The 20,842-nt window shown below is 50.1% G+C and overlaps 1 protein-coding gene across 1 annotated transcript in view; it reads left to right on the top strand.

The window, feature by feature from the left end:
• The first annotated feature begins 2,620 nt into the window (after window positions 1-2,620).
• Window positions 2,621-20,842, top strand: part of LOC122383078 (broad-complex core protein isoforms 1/2/3/4/5-like) — an 84,849-nt gene continuing 66,627 nt past the window's right edge. The window contains exon 1 of the mRNA XM_043369185.1: window positions 2,621-2,675. The gene's annotated coding sequence lies outside the window, so the exon portion shown is untranslated. The remainder of the gene's footprint in view (window positions 2,676-20,842) is intronic.

Raw genomic sequence — 20,842 nt, 5'->3', positions numbered from 1 at the left:
GACTCTTTCTCTCTTTAAGTATTACTGGCTTCTGAACATTACCCGAAACATTGTAGCTACATTTCGGAAGAATCATGAGGCTGTTCATCATCGGAAACTACACAGAATCGGAATTGACAACAGTCTACGACCTTGCGATCCCGATAGAGTCATTTTCAACTTTTCATCGAAGCCTATACCAACTCGGCTCAAGACCCTACTTGCATTTGGCTTAGAATTTAAGCTACCTGTGTGGAAGATCAGCTTTCATGGATATTTCCTTCATTTCGAGACACTCGTCCAGAAGTTATCGTCTTTGTCACTCCCTTCAAGATTTGATTTTCAAGATGTCAAGCAGCAGATTCGTACCGTGAGTTACAAGTTTTTCAACACGTTTCGTCCGTCCAGAGTGTTTTCACCAATATTTTCCAAAAATGATGTCAAGACTTTGAAGGATTTTGCATCTGACTCTTCTATTGTGGTAACTAGACCTGACAAGGGGAGGGGGGTCGTGATTTTAGATAAAGCTCAATATCTAGCAAAAATTACAAAGATACTGTCAGATCGCACTAAGTTTTGTCTTGTGAATGAGCCACTTCACAAACTGTTATTACGTGTAGAAGATAAAGTTAATAGGCTGCTCAGCAAGTTGAAAAAAGCATGTGCTATTACCGAACATACGTACAACGAACTGTATGCGTCTGGGTCCTCGCCAGGTATCCTATATGGTCTACCTAAGATCCACAAACCGAACTTACCTCTTCGTCCCATTTTCAGAGCTTGTGGCACTGCTACTTACGCCCTCGCGAAGTTCTTAGTTCCAATTCTTGCTCCCCTTACTGAGAATGAATTTACCGTTAAAAACAGCTACGAGTTCGTCATGGATTTAAAAACTTTCACATTTTCCGAAGATATGGTTATGGCCAGTTTTGACATTGAAAGTTTGTTTACTAACATACCTGTAGGTGAAACGGTTGACATAGCTATCAACTCTCTCTTCAGCCAGACTGACAGCGTCAGTGGCATCCCTCGGAAACTATTCCGCTCAATGTTAGATTTGTCAGTAACCAACTCGTTTTTCCTTTTCAACGGACAGTTGTACCAACAACTTGACGGCGTAGGGATGGGCCTACCACTTGGCCCTACCTTTGCCAACATTTTCTTATGCTTTCATGAGAAGAATTGGCTTACTACCTGCCCTTCTGAATTTCGTCCTGTCCTGTATAGGAGGTATGTTGATGATTGTTTTCTGGTCTTTCGACACGTCACTCATGTAGAAAAGTTTTTATCCTTCCTTAACGAGCAGCATCCAAAGATTAAGTTCACCAAAGAAGTAGAGTCCAACCAAACGCTACCCTTTTTGGATGTCAAGATAAAACGTATTGGCTCTTCTATTGAGACTTCCGTTTTCCACAAGCCTACCTTTACCGGACTAGGATTGAGCTTCTTTAGTTTCGTCCCATTTTCCATCAAGTGGGCAGTCATCCAGTCATTTATTTATCGCGCCTACCGTTTATGCTCGAGCTACAAGCTCTTCGATCTAGAGCTAAGATCACTGAAAGGTTTTTTCTTGGATAACGGTTACCCAAGGTCATTGGTAGATGCCGCCATTGCCAAGTTTCTCAACAGAAGGTTCATTACTATCACAAATCAACCACAGGTTGAAAAACTCGAAAGCTTTTTCACTTTGCCGTTTTTCGGAAAACGCTCAATTAAGCTCAAAAATGAAATAAGCGCTCTCCTACAAAAGTACTACCCATATCTAAGCCCGCGATTCATTCTCAGAAACAACTTCACTATTGGATCTCTGTTCAAGTTCAAGGACTCTATCCCTAAAATGTGTCGATCTGCTGTAGTTTATAAGTTCAGTTGTCCTTCGTGTGAAGGATCTTACATAGGTTCTACCTATGTTAGGCTCCACAGCAGAGTTTGTCAACACAAGGGTAGGTCACACAGAACGGGCGAACTCTTATCCAGTCCAGTAGCATCGTCTGTACGGGATCATTCTTTGGCATGTGACACCCCCTTCAGTATAGACGATTTCAAAATCATAGATCAAAAACGCTCAAACTTCAATTTACGAATTTTAGAATCTTTACACATATTTGAAGCGAAACCGACCATCAATGACCGATCATCTGCGTTTAAACTAAGTATCGTTCTGTAGGAAGACGACCGAATCAACACGAATGATGTTTTATGTCTTGTTTTTGTGAAGTGTGTGATGTGCATCGACTGATACCCTGCATCGACTGCTTGTATATTTATGTCAGCATGTAATTGTGTACTTGTCAATCTTAACACTGAAGATGACTTTGAATAAAGTCGAAACGTTTGAAAATGGATAAAGCAATTTTATGTCATATTATCGAATTGTAAGTTTCTGATGAAACTTGCGTAATTACAAAAAACAATAACTATTATTTAGCAACTCCTATTTATTCAGTCATTTGTTGCCTGATGGCTTTAAATATGCATCAAAATATGAAAAAACATTATTTACTCTTTGATGACGCAATCAATCATTGACAAATTTAATGTGTAATTCATGCTGATGCTAAAGTCGAGTTCGCCGCACAGGTAATTTTGTTGTATGTTGATGCCTGCCGTAATAGTCGTTGTTGAAGAGTTAGGGCGCGCACTGCCGTAATAGTCGGCAGTCGGTTTTTGTTTATGATAATTGCTGGGTGTGATTGGTAAGTACCTTTTTATTCTTCAATTCGTTTTTGCGATTCATATTTAATTTGTACAGTTTGAAACCCCCACCCCTGGATCTTTCGTCAGCGTTGACGTGCGCTGCAAATTTCGTCATCAGTCGGTGACACACCAGGGAAATAAGCTAAAATTAGAGCGCTCTATTTATTGCTCCCGCTACTTCACCGTCTCCCATAGGGTCCTGTGTTGAGCTGGTGTCGAGGCTCTAAAAATGACGCCGATTTTTGCACCCTTCTCACGAAAACCGCTCGGAGGGCCTCGGACCGCCTGGAAACTAATTGTTCCGCTCTAAAAATTTCATGATCGACGGGAAAATGAATGAGGAAAAGATTGGTCCTGAAATAATTCTGAACTCCTTGTAGAACATATCGAAATATGGCTGCAAACTAGGAGCATGTCAAAATCGACAAAACGATACAAATAAACTTACCGGGATTTTTTTATTTTCCATGCATCTGTGTATGAAATCAGTCGGTTTTTCGGAAAGATAATCTTCTGTTTAATAAATAATTCCACAATGGGGATGTTCGGCTTATTTATGCGCGTATAGTTGCATCATATTCACATTCAGATTCACATTCAGATTCGTTCCGAATATCGATCATTTTCATCGATATTCAGATTCGTCCCGAATATCGATCATTTTCATCGATATTCGCGGCGCGCATGCGCACTGCCAATATCGATGACCTTGAATGCACATTCACATTCGTTCCGAATATCGATCAGTTTCATCGACATTCACATTGGCGGCGCGCATGCGCACTGCGAATATCGATGACCTTGAATGCACATTCACATTCGCGTTCCGAATATCGATCAGTTTGATCGACATTCAGGTTGGCGGCGCGCATGCGCGCTGCGAATATCGATGACCTTGAATGCACATTCACATTCGCTGCGCGCATGCGCACTGCGAATATCGATGACCTTGAATGCACATTCGCGCGCGGGAAAACTACGCGGCGAGGAAGGGTAGGTAGCGTTTGGTAGCGTCTAGGGTTATTTGATATTGTTTATTGGTTGTTTTAAATGTTAATATTACCGTGAATGCTAGAGCTACCTTTTCATAAACGTTCAAAGTAAAATATATGATATCAGGCTGCTGCATCCCATGAGCAACCTGCTCTCTATGCCTCGTTCCTTTCTACTTTGGTAAGCATCTACTTTGGAAAGCATGACACATTACTCTTGTCTGTTCTGTCGTACATCTGGTCTGGAGTAATGCATTTTAGCAGAACCTGAAATGCCAGGGGCGCAGGAACTACTTTCCGACTGGGGGGGTGGGGGCACACCATAATAGAGATCAACCTAGGGTACCCCCAAATCTAGTTTTCTCACCAGTTTTAGGCCACTTATTTTTCACCCCTCGGCTTTTTCAACAAAAAAAGAAAACATTTGCAAAAAAGTGTGGTATTCCATCTCAAAGCTGTGGGGGCCCGCCCCCACGGCCCCAGAGTTGGGGGGCAAGCTGCCCCCACTGCCCCCCAGCTCCCGCGCCTATGTGAAATGCTCCGCCTTGAAAAAAGATGTTCACGATTGAGTGTTCGCAAGATCATAGGTTGCGGAACGGGGGGGGGGCTCTGGAGCACCATGCCCCCTTGATTTGGGCATTTTAACAGTAGCCCTATGAGGCGACCAACCTGAGTGTTTGCAAGATCATAGGCTGCGGAACGGGGGGGGGGGGGCTCCAGAGCACCATGCCCCCTTGATTTTGGCATTTTAACAGTAGCCCTATGAGGCGACTAACCAGGAATTCCTCAATCCAGCGGATGAGTGGGGTGTTGAATGTTGATCACTTGCAATTGTAACTTGGCTAGCAGAATAGGGTGGGATACTACGTCAAAGGCCTTGGGGAAGTTAAACGTGATGACGTCAACAGCTTCATCCCCGTCTTAGTGGCTAGAGTCGTTTTACACCAAAAGTGGTTGGTCCATGGTGGAGCGACCTGGTGATTTACATCTGGTGAGTTACTTTGTAATCACTGAAGTGCCTTGGCCCTTGCTAGTCACCGAGAAGGGATGGTGGTTAGAAGGTATTGGGGATAGCTGAAGCCTGAATGTTAAAATTCGTTTTACAGGTCACCGCAGCGTTAAGCTCTCGGACACGACCCGGACCAGAAATGCAGCCCGATGGCGCCGGGGAGCAAGACGGCACCTTCACCAGCCCGCCTGGTAGTGGTGAAGCATCGCCCGAGCGGTCGCGGTGAGGACTGTCTCAACTGTCACCTGGGAAGGGATCATGTTAAAGGTTGGTTATGCTTAATTTTTTCATGTCTAATGTTTCGACTAGATTGTAATGTTAGCTTGTTTCTACATGTATGTGCGTTTAATCGTCTAACTCTAGGCTGAGGAAAAAAGACTACGTGCTTTCGAAAGCTACCGTAAGTAAAAAAGTACCTGGTACCTTGAATATTCATCTACGACACTATCAACCTTTCACGAACCACGTTAGGTTAGGTTTGCTGTGTTATGGCGGTGAAATTGTAATCACTGAAGTGCCTTGGCCCTTGCTAGTCACCGAGAAGGGATGGTGGTTAGAAGGTATTGGGGATAGCTGAAGCCTGAATGTTAACCCTCGCATGTGTAGGGGGGGGTCGGATGGACCCCCCCATGGTTTTTCGCGAATAACTCGCGTAAAAAGCGGCCGATCGCGACGAAACTTTCAGTACCCTCGCATTGATCGATTTTACACCTACCCTGAAAATTTCATGACCCTGACCAAAATGACCTTTGACCTGTGACCTCTTTTCCGAGACCATGTGGCATGTTTGGCCGGAATCGCGATTTCGCGTATGTCGGCTCGCACTAGCCGCGTGTTTGCAAGCTTTTCGTGGTTTCGAACGTTCAAACATGTGATTTGATGTTACTCCCGTGTGTGTCAAGGTCACCTGAAGGTCAGGTCAGGTCATTGACCTTTGGTGACCTCGGGTGACCTCGGTTCACTTTTTCGAGTTTTACATGTTTCTAGGCTAGTTTTTGGGGCAGAATTCGAATTTAGCAACCATTTGAACATTTACGAAGTAGTTTTGGCGACTTCGTAACATGTTACGAAGCTGTCAGAGGCGGTTGACACGTACTACGAATACCCGTCACGACGCCTACTGGTTGACCTGACCTGACCTGACCGGACCCGGTCTAAATGCTTCAAGACATCATCTGTGATCAAAACTAACACGATATTCGTGATCAGCACCCCGAAAAACCCCTTAGTAGCCACACTTTACGACTTTCTAACAGGTCCCGATTTTCCCGACTTTGGGTCATTGACCTGACCTGGAAGGTCAACCAATGACCTAGGACCTTAAAATTGGGTATCATCGGCTTCCTCTCGTCACGGGCAACACGCTCGTTTTTTCTGCGAAGCTCTAGCTCGATCAGGGGCCAAACGGCAAGGGGGGGGGGGTCCAACCGTCCAACCGACCCCCCCCCCTACACATTAGAATCTGGCAAACGCCGCACACATGCGAGGGTTAAAATTCGTTTTACAGGTCACCGCAGCGTTAAGCTCTCGGACACGACCCGGACCAAAAATGCAGCCCGATGGCGCCGGGGAGCAAGACGGCACCTCCACCAGCCCGCCTGGTAGTTGTGAAGCATCGCCCGAGCGGTCGCGGTGAGGACTGTCTCAACTGTCACCTGGGAAGGGATCATGTTAAAGGTTGTTTATGCTTAATTTTTTCATGTCTAATGTTTCGACTAGATTGTAATGTTAGCTTGTTTCTATGTCCGTTTAATCGTCTAACTCTAGGCTGAGGAAAAAAGACTACGTGCTTTCGAAAGCTACCGTAAGTAAAAAAGTACCTGGTAACTCGAATATTCGTCTAAGACACTATCTACCCTTCACAAACCACGTTAGGTTAGGTTTGCTGTGTTATGGCGGTGAAAGTAGGCTCTAGGCATAGCCATAGGTGTAGGAACAGGGGGGACGGGAAGGCCGGTGCCCCCCCCCACTTTTCATAGTGTGGGGGCCAGTAATGTTAACTGCCCCCCCCCCCACCAGTTTTTGCCAAACATTAATGTATTTGTAGGTACCACCCCGAAGAACAAACTTGACGGTTCTCCGGCCTGCCCTTCCATGACGATTTCCATTTGTGCTTCATCGTTATTGAGTGCAATTTTCCTCCACCCAATGAAAGGAAATTTTGTCAGAAGCAATAAGTGGCAGCTTAGAGGGCAGCGCGTGCTGCAAAGAGAGACAATACTGGCGCAGCAGAATGCGTAAACGGCGTAAACTAACAATTTATGTTAGGCAGCCTTCCATTGGTTGATCGGTTACTGGCATAGGCGTAGGAACAGGGGGCAGGGGGCCATGGTCCCCCACTTTCGAATGGGGGGCCAGCAATGTTAACTGCCCCCCCCCACACACACCTTTTGCTGACTTTTCACTTCTCACGTTTCACGCTCGCTCGTAATAAGAATGTTTTTGGATGCTTCTGGAATTCGCATGTGTGCCAACCAGTGGCGGATCCAAGGTGGGGTCACATGGGCCATGCCCCCTTGGGGTCCGGGGGCACTACAGGCCTACCAGGGGCACCACCGACCTATCAGGGGCACCACAGACATGACAGGGGCACCACCGGCCTGTCAGGAGCACCATCGGCCTAGCAAGAGCACCACAGGTCTGCCAGGGGCACCACAGGTCTTCCAGGGGCACCAAAGGCCTTCCAGGGGCACCACCGGCCTCGCATGGGCACCTTGGGCCTGTCAAGGGCACCACGGACCTGTCAGGAGCACCTCAGGCTTGTCAGGGCCCAGGGGCACCATAGTCCTTTCAGGAGCACCACAGGCCTGTCAGGGGCACCACAGGCTTGCCAGGGGCACCCACTGGCCTCGCAGGGGCACCCTGGGACTGTCAGGGGCATCACGTGCCTGTCGGGGACACTTCAGGCTTGTCAGCAGCACCACAGTCCTGTCAGGGCCCAGGGGCACCAGCGGCCTAGCAGGGGCACCACGGTCTTGCAGGGGCACCACCGGCCTCGCAGAGGCACCATGGGCCTGTCGCTGGCACTTCTGGCTCGTAAGAAGCACCACAGTCCTTCCAGGGGCACCACAAACCTGCCAGGGGCACCTGCGGCCTAGCAGGGACACCACAGGCCTGTCAGGGAAAAAAATGAAAATAGGGCACCACCAAAATTAAGTGGCCGAAATCCGTTGAGGTTTTACTTTTGGGTATAGGTAGGGGCACTACTTCGATTCATGACCCTCCCCTTGGAGTTTTCCTGGACCCGCTCCTGGTGCCAACGCGGCTGCGGAGGCCAGGGGGACGCGTCCATGAGATTTAATATCTGGACGGGAGTCTCCCTGAGATTTTGGTCGATTTTTTTCTTGTCACTTTTTTACCGATTAATGAGCATGCTTGCGAAAATAAAGTGGCCGAAATCCGAGGAGAAAATGGATTTTGGGGGTAGGTGAGGTTTTGTGCCTCTGGGAGCCTGCCCCCCGCCCCACACTTTCGAAAACGTTCCTGCACCTATGGCTCTAGGTTATAAGTAAGGTTGTGTTAGGCTAGGTTACGCTAGGCTAGGATAGGCCCGACGGGATTTGCACCAGCCATCTCGCCATGGACTATGGAGTTCAATGTTTGGTATCATACACCATCATCCTATTCCATCGGTGATATTTTCCATCGGCGGTAATCGTTACAGAAAGTGTCTAACGTCACTTAGGCATTTCATGTAATGCCTAGGTAATGAGTGTACTCAGTCAATTTCGACCATATTTCAGCGACTGCCTGGTCTCCACCTGGCATTTGCCTAGACATTTCGTTAAATGCCGGATTTCAGCCAATGCTTACGACCAGGGATGCGGAGCCGGAGCCGGAGTCGGAGCCGGACTCGGAGCCGCCGGAGCCGGCATATTTTGCCCGGAGCCGGAGCCGGAGCCGGAGCCGTGAAACAATATAGCCCGGAGCCGGAGCCGGAGCCGGAGCCGCCAAAAAAGGGTGCGACTCCGGCTCCTTTTTATTTTTTGAAGAGGAAAAAATAATTGACCTAGTTCGGTTTGACAGTACAAGGCAGTAAAACATATGGTACTTACGTCATGAGCCATCAAGTGAATGAAAAAATCCGAATATCCCCAGTATTCCACAGTACGCAAACAACTTCCTGTGTGCTCTTCCCCTCCCCCCCCCCACACACGTCTACTGGATCCCCAGAACATGAGGACCAGTCATCAGGTGACGGCCATTGTTTTCAAACCAGTGCAGTGGACTGCGACTCCCAGCACCGTCTCATCCCACACACCCCCCACCCCTCACCCCCCAATGCAGCCGAGACGGGTGTCAGCTTACGATGGTTCACTGAACTCCGATTCGCGGCGACTGCGTTTCCAATGCCATCGCTTCCTAGCCCTTTGTTCTGCCAGTTCTCTCCGAGGTGCGTTTGCGCGGGGACGCGGTGAGCCGGTCATGGCAAAGAGTAACGCGTATAACCAATCCAATTTTTCTTCCACCCGTATTTAATTGATTGCGTAGGGGATGTACTGAGTCGGAGCTTGAGCCGCCGGAGCCGGACCATTTTACTCGGAGCCGGAGCCGGAGCCGGAGCCGCCATAACATTTCACCTGGAGCCGGAGCCGGAGCCGGAGCCGATTTTTTTCTCCGGAGCCGGAGCTGGAGCCGTCTGAAATTTCCACGGCTCCGCATCCCTGCTTACGACATATGCATTGCATGTACAACATACGTATGTCAAATATGAATCAGTCATGTATTAGTGTCATCTGGTGATTTACTATATCATCACTGATCACTAAAGTTCCTTCCTAGGTACTTAAGAGATCAGGCTCCGTACTTCGGTATTGTGAGCGTAGTCCCATGACTACCAGACAGTAGGGGATGAGACTCCTACTTCGGTATTGTGAGCGTAGTCCCATGCCTGACAGACAGTAGGGATAGTGCCATGACTGACAGACAGTAGGCGATGAGGCTCCTACTTCGGTATTGTGAGCGTAGTCCCATGACTGAGAGACCGTAGGGGACAGTCCCATGACTGACAGACGGTAGGGAATGAGGCTCCTACTTCGGTATTGTGAGCGTAATCCCATGACTGACAGACAATAGGGATGGTGCCATGACTGACAGACAGTAGGGGATGAGGCTTCTACTTCGGTATTGCGAGCGTAGTCTCATGACTGAGAGACCGTAGGGGACAGTCATATGACTGACAGACGGTAGGGGATGAGGCTCCTACTTCGGTATTGTGAGCGTAGTCCCATGACTGAGACACCGTAGAGGAAAGTCCCATGACTGACAGTAGGGGATGAGGCTCCTACTTCGGTATTGTGAGCGTAGTCCCATGACTGACAGACCGTTAAGGACAGTCCCATGACTGACAGTAGGGGATGAGGCTCCTACCTCGGTATTGTGAGCGTAGTCCCATGACTGACAGACGGTAGAGACAGTGCCATGACTGACAGACAGTAGGGGATGAGGCTCCTACTTCGGTATTGTGAGCGTAGTCCCATGACTGAGACACCGTAGAGGACAGTCCCATGACTGACAGACGTTAGGGGATGAGGCTCCTACTTCGGTATTGTGAGCGTAGTCCCATGACTGACAGACCGTTAAGGACAGTCCCATGACTGACAGTAGGGGATGAGGCTCCTACTTCGGTATTGTGAGCGTAGTCCCAAGACTGACAGACAGTAGGGACAGTGCCATGACCGACAGACAGTAGGGATGAGGCTCCTACTTCGGTATTGTGAGCGTAGTCCCATGACTGAGACACCGTAGAGGACAGTCCCATGACTGACAGTAGGGGATGGGGCTCCTACTTCGGTATTGTGAGCGTAGTCCCATGACTGAGACACCGTAGAGGACAGTCCCATGACTGACAGACGTTAGGGGATGAGGGTCCTACTTCGGTATTGTGAGCGTAGTCCCATGACTGAGACACCGTAGAGGACAGTCCCATGACTGACAGACGTTAGGGGATGAGGCTCCTACTCCGGTATTGTGAGCGTAGTCCCATGACTGACACACCGTAGAGGACAGTCCCATGACTGACAGTAGGGGATGAGGCTCCTACTTCGGTATTGTGAGCGTAGTCCCATGACTGAGACACCGTAGAGGACAGTCCCATGACTGACAGTAGGGGATGAGGCTCCTACTTCGGTATTGTGAGCGTAGTCCCACGACTGACAGACAGTAGGGATAGTGCCATGACTGACAGACAGTAGGGGATGAGGCTCCTACTTCGGTATTGTGAGCGTAGTCCCAAGACTGACAGACAGTAGGGACAGTGCCATGACTGACAGACAGTAGGGGATGAGGCTCCTACTTCGGTATTGTGAGCGTAGTCCCATGACTGACAGACGGTAGAGACAGTGCCATGACTGACAGACAGTAGGGGATGAGGCTCCTACTTCGGTATTGTGAGCGTAGTCCCATGACTGAGACACCGTAGAGGACAGTTCCATGACTGACAGTAGGGGATGAGGCTCCTACTTCGGTATTGTGAGCGTAGTCCCATGACTGACAGACGGTAGGTATAGTGCCATGACTGACAGACAGTAGGGGATGAGGCTCCTACCTCGGTATTGTGAGCGTAGTCCCATGACTGACAGACGGTAGAGACAGTGCCATGACTGACAGACAGTAGGGGATGAGGCTCCTACTTCGGTATTGTGAGCGTAGTCCCATGACTGAGACACCGTAGAGGACAGTCCCATGACTGACAGACGTTAGGGGATGAGGCTCCTACTTCGGTATTGTGAGCGTAGTCCCATGACTGACACACCGTAGAGGACAGTCCCATGACTGACAGTAGGGGATGAGGCTCCTACTTCGGTATTGTGAGCGTAGTCCCATGACTGAGACACCGTAGAGGACAGTCCCATGACTGACAGACGTTAGGGGATGAGGCTCCTACTTCGGTATTGTGAGCGTAGTCCCATGACTGACAGACCGTTAAGGACAGTCCCATGACTGACAGTAGGGGATGAGGCTCCTACTTCGGTATTGTGAGCGTAGTCCCAAGACTGACAGACAGTAGGGACAGTGCCATGACTGACAGACAGTAGGGGATGAGGCTCCTACTTCGGTATTGTGAGCGTAGTCCCATGACTGACAGACGGTAGAGACAGTGCCATGACTGACAGACAGTAGGGGATGAGGCTCCTACTTCGGTATTGTGAGCGTAGTCCCATGACTGAGACACCGTAGAGGACAGTTCCATGACTGACAGTAGGGGATGAGGCTCCTACTTCGGTATTGTGAGCGTAGTCCCATGACTGACAGACGGTAGGTATAGTGCCATGACTGACAGACAGTAGGGGATGAGGCTCCTACCTCGGTATTGTGAGCGTAGTCCCATGACTGACAGACGGTAGAGACAGTGCCATGACTGACAGACAGTAGGGGATGAGGCTCCTACTTCGGTATTGTGAGCGTAGTCCCATGACTGAGACACCGTAGAGGACAGTCCCATGACTGACAGACGTTAGGGGATGAGGCTCCTACTTCGGTATTGTGAGCGTAGTCCCATGACTGACACACCGTAGAGGACAGTCCCATGACTGACAGTAGGGGATGAGGCTCCTACTTCGGTATTGTGAGCGTAGTCCCATGACTGAGACACCGTAGAGGACAGTCCCATGACTGACAGACGTTAGGGGATGAGGCTCCTACTTCGGTATTGTGAGCGTAGTCCCATGACTGACAGACCGTTAAGGACAGTCCCATGACTGACAGTAGGGGATGAGGCTCCTACTTCGGTATTGTGAGCGTAGTCCCAAGACTGACAGACAGTAGGGACAGTGCCATGACCGACAGACAGTAGGGGATGAGGCTCCTACTTCGGTATTGTGAGCGTAGTCCCATGACTGAGACACCGTAGAGGACAGTCCCATGACTGACAGTAGGGGATGAGGCTCCTACTTCGGTATTGTGAGCGTAGTCCCATGACTGACAGACGGTAGAGACAGTGCCATGACTGACAGACAGTAGGGGATGAGGCTCCTACTTCGGTATTGTGAGCGTAGTCCCATGACTGAGACACCGTAGAGGACAGTTCCATGACTGACAGTAGGGGATGAGGCTCCTACTTCGGTATTGTGAGCGTAGTCCCATGACTGACTGACCGTAGGGGACAGTCCCATGACTGACAGACAGTAGGGGATGAGGCTCCTACTTTGGTATTGTGAGCGTAGTCCCATGACTGACAGACAGTAGGGATAGTGCCATGACTGACAGACATTAGGGGATGAGGCTCCTACTTCGGTATTGTGAGCGTAGTCCCATGACTGACAGACGGTAGGTATAGTGCCATGACTGACAGACAGTAGGGGATGAGGCTCCTACCTCGGTATTGTGAGCGTAGTCCCATGACTGACAGACGGTAGAGACAGTGCCATGACTGACAGACAGTAGGGGATGAGGCTCCTACTTCGGTATTGTGAGCGTAGTCCCATGACTGAGACACCGTAGAGGACAGTCCCATGACTGACAGACGTTAGGGGATGAGGCTCCTACTTCGGTATTGTGAGCGTAGTCCCATGACTGACACACCGTAGAGGACAGTCCCATGACTGACAGTAGGGGATGAGGCTCCTACTTCGGTATTGTGAGCGTAGTCCCATGACTGGGACACCGTAGAGGACAGTCCCATGACTGACAGACGTTAGGGGATGAGGCTCCTACTTCGGTATTGTGAGCGTAGTCCCATGACTGACAGACCGTTAAGGACAGTCCCATGACTGACAGCAGGGGATGAGGCTCCTACTTCGGTATTGTGAGCGTAGTCCCAAGACTGACAGACAGTAGGGACAGTGCCATGACCGACAGACAGTAGGGGATGAGGCTCCTACTTCGGTATTGTGAGCGTAGTCCCATGACTGAGACACCGTAGAGGACAGTCCCATGACTGACAGTAGGGGATGAGGCTCCTACTTCGGTATTGTGAGCGTAGTCCCATGACTGACAGACGGTAGAGACAGTGCCATGACTGACAGACAGTAGGGGATGAGGCTCCTACTTCGGTATTGTGAGCGTAGTCCCATGACTGAGACACCGTAGAGGACAGTTCCATGACTGACAGTAGGGGATGAGGCTCCTACTTCGGTATTGTGAGCGTAGTCCCATGACTGACTGACCGTAGGGGACAGTCCCATGACTGACAGACAGTAGGGGATGAGGCTCCTACTTTGGTATTGTGAGCGTAGTCCCATGACTGACAGACAGTAGGGATAGTGCCATGACTGACAGACATTAGGGGATGAGGCTCCTACTTCGGTATTGTGAGCGTAGTCCCATGACTGACAGGCAGTATGGATAGTACCATGACTGACAGACAGTAGGGGATGAGGCTCCTACTTCGGTATTGTGAGCGTAGTCCCATGACTGAGACACCGTAGAGGACAGTCCCATGACTGACAGTAGGGGATGAGGCTCCTACTTCGGTATTGTGAGCGTAGTCCCATGACTGAGACACCGTAGAGGACAGTTCCATGACTGACAGTAGGGGATGAGGCTCCTACTTCGGTATTGTGAGCGTAATCCCATGACTGACAGACCGTAGGGGACAGTCCCATGACTGACAGACAGTAGGGGACGAGGCTCCTACTTCGGTATTGTGAGCGTAGTCCCATGACTGAGACACCGTAGAGGACAGTCCCATGACTGACAGACGTTAGGGGATGAGGCTCCTACTTCGGTATTGTGAGCGTAGTCCCATGACTGACAGACAGTAGGTATAGTGCCATGACTGACAGACAGTAGGGGATGAGGCTCCTACTTCGGTATTGTGAGCGTAGTCCCATGACTGACAGACAGTAGGGATAGTGCCATGAATGACAGACAGTAGGGGACTGTCCCATGACTGACAGACAGTAGGGGATGAGGCTCCTACTTCGGTATTGTGAGCGTAGTCCCATGACTGACAGACAGTAGGGATAGTGCCATGACTGACAGACAGTAGGGGATGAGGCTCCTACTTCGGTATTGTGAGCGTAGTCCCATGACTGACAGACGGTAGGTATAGTGCCATGACTGACGGACAGTAGGGGATGAGGCTCCTACTTCGGTATTGTGAGCGTAGTCCCATGACTGACAGACAGTAGGTATTGTGCCATGACTGACTGACAGTAGGGGGTGAGGCTCCTACTTCGGTATTGTGAGCGTAGTCCCATGACTGACAGACAGTAGGGGATGAGGCTCCTACTTCGGTATTGTGAGCGTAGTCCCATGACTGAGACACCGTAGAGGACAGTCCCATTACTGACAGACGGTAGGGGATGAGGCTCCTACTTCGGTATTGTGAGCGTAGTCCCATGACTGACAGACAGTAGGGATAGTGCCATGACTGACTGACAGTAGGGGATGAGGCTCCTACTTCGGTATTGTGAGCGTATTCCCATGACTGAGACACCTTAGAGGACAGTCCCATGACTGACAGACGTTAGGGGATGAGGCTCCTACTTCGGTATTGTGAGCGTAGTCCCATGACTGACAGACCGTTAAGGACAGTCCCATGACTGACAGTAGGGGATGAGGCTCCTACCTCGGTATTGTGAGCGTAGTCCCAAGACTGACAGACAGTAGGGACAGTGCCATGACTGACAGACAGTAGGGGATGAGGCTCCTACTTCGGTATTGTGAGCGTAGTCCCATGACTGACACAGTAGTTATTGTGCCATGACTGACTGACAGTAGGGGATGAGGCTCCTACTTCGGTATTGTGAGCGTAGTCCCATGACTGACAGACGGTAGGTATAGTGCCATGACTGACAGACAGTAGGGGATGAGGCTCCTACTTCGGTATTGTGAGAGTAGTCCCATGACTGACAGACGGTAGGTATAGTGCCATGACTGACAGACAGTAGGGGGTATTGTGAGCGTAGTCCCATGACTGAGACACCGTAGAGGATAGTCCCATGACTGACAGTAGGGGATGAGGCTCTTACTTCGGTATTGTGAGCGTAGTCCCATGACTGAGACACCGTAGAGGACAGTCCCATGACTGACACTAGGGAATGAGGCTCCTACTTCGGTATTGTGAGCGTAGTCCCATGACTGACAGACAATAGGGATAGTGTCATGACTGACAGACAGTTGGGGATGAGGCTCCCACTTCGGTGTTGCGAGCGTAGTCCCATAACTGACAGACAATAGGGGATGAGGCTCCTAGTTCAGTATTATTTTGGCTTCGTGGATGATCTAAAACTATCTTAAATCGTGAGTGTATGCACTCCTTGCAAGGCCCAATGCTTCACTTTGCATTGTGCCGTTGTTCGTCAAACGCTTATGGTACTAGAAGTCCAGGAAATTGTACGCACTCTCCCCTAACCTGCTGGAGTGTCACGTTCTGCAGATAAGTACAAGCTTCTTACAGAAAAGCTGAAAGCCTTTTTTCAACCACAAGTGAATGTCACATACGAAATGTCTATATTACATGATTTGTACAATGTACAGGAAGGAGGCGGAGCGGTTTGACGCATTCATATCTCGCGGCCTTACTTGAGACTGCAGGCGGATCGCTGTGGCTATATTGTAGCCAGAGAAACTGTTGTGCTGGAATGTGCTGTTGCCAGGTGTAAGGACCCGGAGTTGCAGAAGTTTTTTGCAGATCCACACCTGACGCTTCAAAAGGCTGTGGAAATGGCCCAACGCCTGGAGGTGACCAGAACCCAGCTGGGTGACCTCAACAGGCCAGGACTTCTTTTCAGCCAGGTGGCACCACAACAACTGCATCTCGCCCGGTCGGCAGCCACGGTGAGGTGTCCAAGGTGTAACAGTCGGAGGCAACAGGCCAGTCAGTGTCCTTTCAGGACCCAATTTTTCTTCAATTGTTCAAAGGCGAGACACGCTGAGTCTACCTGTCAGTCTAAGCAGTTGCCAAAGAAGTAGGTATGTGGTTCTGTCCGGCCAGTCCACCAAGTGCGATAGATGTCTGGGAACGTCCCACCAGCCGACACACTATCCTTTCAAGAAGTTGGCTTGCTTTGCGTGTGGAAGGATTAGTCATACTCCAGCTGCGTGTGGGATCAACCATCCACAACCCCCCCCCCCCCAGACGTCTGTGTGTTAACGTAGTTTCAATTGGTTGGTCAGTGCAATTCAGTGCAGTGATATTCAGCACACTGAGTGGCAACCGAACTGGTGTTCGATTAACCCGTGATTGAATCGATTGGACTGTATAAAACAAAATTTGTTGAATCAAAAAGGTTGGTTCACCGTCAGGATTTTTCGATTCACAAGTCATGATTGAATCAAACGAATTGGGAATCAGGGTTGATTGAATCAAAGAAGTGTATGCTTCATGAATTTAAGAAAATTTGAACTGTACAGATAGTTCATCATCAACAATACTGCCAGTGTCATGGGATGATAATTGCATAACACTGACGAGAAGAACACAACAGATGCAATAGTATCCCTAAATCAGGGATCTTTTTTAAATTGAATCGGAAAAAGAATCGTTCAATTATTTTTTGGCCCAATCAAAAGTACATCATTCCTTTTTTAATCTCTGAATCAAAAGGAATCGATTCACCATTTTTTAAGGAATTGAACGGTGATTGAATCTTTGAAAAATAATCAAATGAGTCAATGATTGAATTGATCCAAAAAAGGCGAATCAATAACCAGTCTGGTGGCAACATCGCGTCGGTTGAGGACAACAGTGCCCACAGTGTCGGTTGAGGACGGGAGTTCCCAACTCACGTGCGTGCCCACAAGAGATCCTCATCCGTGTCACAAGCTGCGTTGCACTTCTGGAGCAGCTTTGCTGTCAATGCACTGCGACCTGATGCGCTGCCTGGCGATTCTGGCCGCGATTCGTCTGCTGGTGCTCGCCAGCTCGCCGATGCCAATGCCGAGGAGAGAGGGATGGAGCAGGGCAGAGGGATGGGGTGGGAGCTTTGAGACGACGTTTCACCGACGGCTGGCACGCGACCATGTTTTGTGAGCGGGACGGTCCCTGAGTCCGTTACGTTTCCTGAGATTGTGTATGGCTTGTAGTTGCCCGGCTGTCGGGTGTTTTGTGCCTCGTCTGAGCACCCTGACACCCTCCGTGTGCGGCGGTGTCCGATGTAGATTCTAGGTCTGCTATCTACCCCCTGCCCTTCCTTTACCGAACTTCTGACTGCCCCCCCTCTCTCTCTCCCTCTGCAGCAAAGTTTTCGTTCTCTGGTCGCCATGGATTTCACCGGCAGCTGCGGCAGCGTGTTTAGCGACCCAGTCGAGGCCAGGGCCATCGAGCTGGCAGAAAGTCACCATCCCAGGAGAACACACCCGCTAAAGAGGCTCTAAGGTATGTGTTTTGACGACGGACGGAGCGGGATGGGCGAATGCCGATGTCGCTTTGCTCTGTGATTTTATGAAATATGGTGACTAATGGTTGCAAACCAAAATGATAATTAAAATCTAAATCTTTTTGTATTTTAGACGTTTCGACAACAAGGTGCCACCATTGGTAATCGATACAAAATCTACCTTAACCCTCGCATGTGTAGGGGCCGGGGGAGGGGTCGGATGGACCCCTCCATGGTTTGTTCCCAAATAACTCGCGCAAACTGCGGCTGATCGCGACAAAACTTTCAGTACCCTCGAGTTGATCAACTTTACAGTTACCCTGAAAATTGCATGACCCTGACCGAAATGACCTTTGACCTGTGACCTGATTCTCGAGACCATGTTCGGCCGGAATCGCGATTTGGCGTATGTCAGCTCACATTATCCGCGCGTTTCCAGTCTTTTTGTGATTATAAACGTCGAAACATGTGAAATGATGTTCGTCCCACGAATTACGGTGGGTGTCAACGTCACCTGAAGGTCAGGTCATTGACCTTAGATGACCTCGGTTCACTTTTTCGTATATTACATGTTTCAAGGGTAGTTTTTCGGGCTGATTTCGAATTTAGCATCCATTTGAACATTTGCGAAGTAGTTTAGTGCCTTCGTAACATGTTACGACGCCGTCAGTGGTAGTTGACACCTACTATGGATAGCCGTCAGGACGCCTACTGGTCGACCTGACCTGACCTGACCCGACCTGGCCTAAATGCATGAAGACATCATCTGTAATCAAAAGTAATATGAAATTCGTGATCAGCACACCAAAAAAAAGCCACAACAGCTTCACTTTACGAAATTCTAACAGGTCCCGATTTTCTCGACTTTTGGGTCATTGACCTGACCTGGAAGGTCAACCAATTACCTAGGACCTTAAAATTGGGTATCATCGGCTTCCTCTCATCACGGGCAACACGCTCGTTTTTTCCGCGAACCTCTAGCTCGATCAGGGGCCGAACGGCAGGCGGGTTCAACGGACCCCCCCCCCCCCGCCGTACACATTACGCTGGCAAACGCCGCACACATGCGGGGGTTAAGTCACAATCCGAAGTAACGGTTTTTGGTCTCCTGTAAATTTTCCAGGTCGTTCAGTTGGTGCCGTTGCACGCAGCTCGCCTGGCTGGGGCCTTTCTTCTATCATTAAAATGTTATCTATCACTGTTTGCCGGAACTGGCCTCCTATAACGCGTCAGCCTCGTTGAAGATTGCCATCCCTTCATCATTTTGTCGTTGCACTGTACCACGCCATGGTTAATTAGTATCATGCCTGCCGAACGACGTCATCACGGTGCCATCAAAGGGATGTGTCGAGGCTGCTTTAATCTGGGACGCTGGTCGGCAGCTCACATTTCAAAAGAAACTGACGCTCATGAACTAGACATGATGAATGAGCGACGAACGTGCATCCAGCTGGTAGGGTAGCAGTTGTGAAATGCCCAGGATACAGCGGCGTCACCACGGTTTCAGAACTTCTAGGGACTTTTTTCCAGGGCGTCGCCACAAACCTTTGCTTGAGTCTGGTCGCCAATGCCCACCTACCCCCAAATCTTCGTTCCTTGTTGGATTTCGGCCACTGCCTAATTTAAAAACGAGGGATAATAATTAATATTTAGTTGGGGAAAAAACGAAGAAGTTACGCGGTAGTATGTAGGCATATTCTTCGATCAGGAAACGCGTGCCCACATCATTCTGCCTATGCAAACCTGTTGGACCCCAGAGGCCAGCAGAGGGCCCTCAGAGCCCAAAATGGTCCCCCAGAGGCCAATGCAGGCCATGAAAGGTCCGGCATCGGATCTTCCGAATCCAGTGCGAAACCCTCAGAGGCTAATATAATTGGCCCTTACAGGCCAGCATGGGGCCTCATAGGTCAGTGTGGGTTCCTAAAAGACCGGCATGGGCCAGCGAGACCCCAGAGTTGGACCCCAGAGACAAGCAGAGTGCCCTCAAAAGCCAAGATTGGCCCTCAGAGGCCGATGCGGCCTTAGAGGCCGGCATCGGGTCTTCAAAATCCAGTACAGGGCCCTCAGGGACACGTAAAGGTTAGTCTTCGTACCCCAGAGACAGAACTGCCGCCAGAGGCCGATGTGAGGCCCTCAGACGCCGGATGGGCCCCTGAGGCCGGTTTAGGGGCCCTTAAAGGCCAGCGGAGGGCCCTCAGAGGTCAATGCGGGTCCTCCACGGTCAGTGTGGGCACTTGACCACCATGGAAGGGCCCTCAGAGGTCAGTGTAGGGCCCTAAAAGACCGGTATGGAGCTGTCAATAGCTGATGTGGGTTTCTTGAGCCTAGTGACAATCGAATAAGGGCCGGGGCCCCATCGCTTGTTTTTTTTTTTGGGGGGGGGGCAAATTATATGATGACCCCTGATTTTCCCTTTGGGCGGGGGGCATGGCCCTGATGCCTCCCCCCTCTACCCGCCGTCTCCGATCCCCACTCCGATGTTCCAGAGGGAATTGATTTAGGAAATGTTGGCTTGACCAGCGGCCGGCCCAGAGCGGCGGCCCAGTACTGCCCTGATCCTGACCTCCCGCCGGGTCCACGCGCACTTTGGCGACCAGCCCCTCATACAGCTGGGTCTGCCCCAGCTCGTAACCGGCGGGCAGCTGCATATCGTCATCGGTCGGGTTTATAAGCTGGACCTGTATGTAACCAGCCGAGTTCGTTTGAGCAATTACGCTGGGCACCTCCAGAATCGGCTCGGGTGTCTCCTCGGGTGACTGGGAAACAAACTCGACCAATTTCTCGGACGAGTGCCGGCCTGCCGTATCCAGCTTTACGGCGACCACACGCACGTGCCTGGAGGACGGAGGACACCGTCACATCTGTGAGGAGGCACACCGCTCGTGGGCCTTTTTATTTAT

The sequence above is a fragment of the Amphibalanus amphitrite genome, unplaced genomic scaffold (genome assembly GCF_019059575.1).
Source record: "Amphibalanus amphitrite isolate SeventyFive unplaced genomic scaffold, NRLGWU_Aamphi_draft 000154F_arrow, whole genome shotgun sequence".
NCBI lineage: Eukaryota > Metazoa > Arthropoda > Thecostraca > Balanomorpha > Balanidae > Amphibalanus > Amphibalanus amphitrite.
This window is presented reverse-complemented; position numbering and strand designations above follow the sequence as displayed.